The sequence below is a fragment of the Saccopteryx leptura genome, chromosome 3, assembly GCF_036850995.1.
Source record: "Saccopteryx leptura isolate mSacLep1 chromosome 3, mSacLep1_pri_phased_curated, whole genome shotgun sequence".
NCBI classification, from domain to species: domain Eukaryota; kingdom Metazoa; phylum Chordata; class Mammalia; order Chiroptera; family Emballonuridae; genus Saccopteryx; species Saccopteryx leptura.
In genome coordinates this window covers 3,594,153-3,597,490 of record NC_089505.1, presented here as the reverse complement: position 1 = coordinate 3,597,490, position 3,338 = coordinate 3,594,153, and the positions used below count along the sequence as shown (strand labels likewise).

Below are 3,338 nucleotides of genomic sequence, written 5' to 3'. Positions count from 1 at the left end.
TTCCTGTCACACACCTCGGCCCTGCCGGCTCCTGCACTCAGCATGGGCCAAGCTTGCTCCCTCCTGGGAGTGGAGATCTTGAAGGGAGGTTGCCTGCTGATGATATCAGGGGCTGGTGCTCACCCTTCAGGGTCCCGGCCCAGCGGTCAGCTGGTGGCCGCCGGCAGCAGCGGCAGCTGGAGGACAGCTGTCTGGGTTGAGGGTCCCGTGTGGGTCCCCCAGCCACCCCTTTCTCAGGTGAGGCGACTGTGGTCTTCATTTTCTCTCCACTGTTAAGTGAGTGCAAGATTCTTCACTTTAAGGTGACCAATCGTCCTCCTTCAGGGAGGACATTCCTTCTTTTGTAAGTTCTGCCCTCCCTTGAAAAGTGTCCTCCTACATGTCCTCCTTTTTGATACTGGAAGACTCATCTGTAAATGTCCGTATTCCATCTGTGCAGAGTCGATCCATTGCATGTGATGTGACATATTTGTATCTAGATGAGTACTTTGTTCTTACAATTATTATTAAAAATGAATAGGCGTGTAAGCATAATGACAATATAAAATACTCCAAGTGTTTTTTTATTATGCATTTATCCTATTCTAGTGTATTATTGTTGCAACATACAAATGTTTCTTCTATTTACGATACTGTTTTCTTCCATTTATTTTTGTCCTCCTCTTCACTGTAAAAATGTTGGTTACTGTACTTTGATCCCGAATGGCTGTTCAGTATTCCCTGGGGAACAGCTGCCCTGTCCCATGCCGCCTCCCCACAAAAGGGGGCAGGGAGACCCTCGGTGCCCGCAGCAGGGTGAGGAGACCCGTGGGCGAGGGTGCTCCATGCAGAACACGATTGTGACCATGGCAACGAGCTCAGGGTTCTGTTCTCCCGCAGACGGTAACAGAGCCTCAGATTCTGCCAAGAAGCAGACGGGCTGGGGCTCTTCCCTTGATGCGGAAAGAACATGTCAGGCTCTCTGATGAGGCTGCTCCGAGGAGAGTTCAGCACGGAGCATATGCGTTTGGGTTCAGGATGGTTCTTATTTACAAGCAAAGCTAAATTTAATCTCTCATTTCCACTTTCCGAGGCCACTTCTGCAGGTTTCTAAAGACCTGTTTGGTTGGCTCAGCAGTAGAGAGTCGGCCTGGCGTGCGGGGGACCCGGGTTCGATTCCTGGCCAGGGCACATAGGAGAAGCGCCCATTTGCTTCTCCACCCCCCCCCCTTCCTCTCTGTCTCTCTCTTCCCCTCCCGCAGCCAAGGCTCCATCGGAGCAAAGATGGCCCGGGCGCTGGGGATGGCTCCTTGGCCGCTGCCCCAGGCACTAGAGTGGCTCTGGTCGAGGCAGAACGTCGCCCCAGAGGGGTAGAGCATCGCCCCCTGGTGGGCAGAGCATCGCCCCCTGGTGGGCAGAGCGTCGCCCCTGGTGGGCATGCCGGGTGGATCCTGGTCGGGCGCATGCGGGAGTCTGTCTGACTGTCTCTCCCCATTTCCAGCTTCAGAAAAATACAAAAAAAAAAAAAAAAAAGACCTGTTTGGGGAGCCCCGAGAATGCACTCGGTGTCGTCCTCGGATGCCAGCATGGGGCCCCCGTTTGCGTCACCCCATTGTCACATCGGAATCGACACATTTCCTGAAGTCAGGCCTTTAAGAGTCTAGTCTTCTGCCCCAAACAGTCAGTCTTATTCTTCAATCCAAATCCAACATAATATCTGCCAACCCCCACGCTCAACCTGCAGAGGGTATCGTCTCATCGTGTTTGTGTGGAGCTCCATTGTTTCCGAAGCATTTCCTTTTCCTTTTCTTTCTTTCTTCTTTTGAAGAATTTATCTCTTGGGGGCATGTTGACACTAAAGTTGAGAAGAAGGGACAGGGGTTTGACGTACACTTCCTGTCCCCACACATGGACAACCTCCCTGTGATCAACATCGTTCAGCAGGGTGGTGCATTTTTTTTTTTTTAACAAGGATAGACCTACATGGACACACCATGATCACCCCAGATCCACAGCTTACCTTAGGGCTGTACATGCGATGGGTCTAGAGCAGTGGTCCCCAACCTTTTTTGGGCCACGGACCGGTTTAATGTCAGAAAATATTTTCACGGGCCAGCCTTTAGGGTGGGACAGATAAATGTATCACGTGACCGAGACAAGCATCAAGAATGAGTCTTAGACGGATGTAACAGAGGGAATCTGGTCATTTTTAAAAAATAAAACATTGTTCAGACTTAAATATCAATATAAACAAAACAGAAATAATGTAAGTTATTTATTCTTTCTCTGTGGACTGGTACCAAATGGCCCACGGACCGGTACCGGTCCACGGCCCAAGGGTTGGGGACCACTGGTCTATAGTACAAAAGGATCATGACATAGACCCATGATTGTAATATCACTCAGAGTATTTTCACTGCTTTTTTCACTGATTTTTTTTCCTAGATTTGCTACATAGATGATGATGTCATTTGAAAACAAAGACAATTTTATGTATTGATTCCCAAACTGTATAGCTTTTAGTTAATTAATTAATTAGTTAATTAATCTTACTGCACCAGTAAGGAGTTTTCTTTTTTTTTTTTTTTTCTTTTTTGAAGCTGGAAACGGGGAGAGACAGTCAGACAGATTCCCGCATGCGCCCGACCGGGATCCATCCGGCACGCCCACCAGGGGGCGACGCTCTACCCACCAGGGGGCGATGCTCTGCCCCTCTGGGCGTCGCTCTGTTGCGACCAGAGCCACTCTAGCGCCTGAGGCAGAGGCCAAGGAGCCATCCCCAGTGCCCGGGCCATCTTTGCTCCAATGGAGCCTTGGCTGCGGGAGGGGAAGAGAGAGACAGAGAGGAAGGAGAGGGGGAGGGGTGGAGAAGCAGATGGGCGCTTCTCCTGTGTGCCCTGGCCGGGAATCGAACCCGGGACTTCTGCACTCCAGGCCGACGCTCTACCACTGAGCCAACCGGCCAGGGCACCAGTAAGGAGTTTCTATGTGTTGTTGAAGAGGAGTGGCAGGAAGAGACCACCTGGCCTCGTTATTTATTGATCTCCGCGCGAAGGCTTTGACTTTCTCACCGTGTAAGGATGACGTTAGCTGGAAGGTGTTGGTCGGTAGTCCTTACCAAGCTGAGAGAATTCCCCTTCATTGCTGGCTCACTAGAGTTTTCATCAAAAATAGGTGTCAGATTTTGTTAAATGCTTTCTCTGCTTCTGTCTTTAGAAATTTCATGTGAAATTTCTTTTATACTCTCTACATGTAATGGATTCCATTGGCTGATTTTTGATTGTTGAACCAGCATTTCATGGTTGAGATAAATCCTACTTGGTGGTAGTATATATAAATTATTTCATGCTTTTTTTTTT

General features: G+C 49.3%; 1 non-coding gene across 1 annotated transcript; it reads right to left on the bottom strand.

The window, feature by feature from the left end:
* Positions 1-2,872: 2,872 nt before the first annotated feature.
* On the bottom strand, positions 2,873-2,948 carry TRNAS-GGA (transfer RNA serine (anticodon GGA)). Its single transcript has one exon. It is a non-coding gene; the product is annotated as a tRNA-Ser (tRNA).
* Between the last annotated feature and the right edge of the window lie 390 nt (positions 2,949-3,338).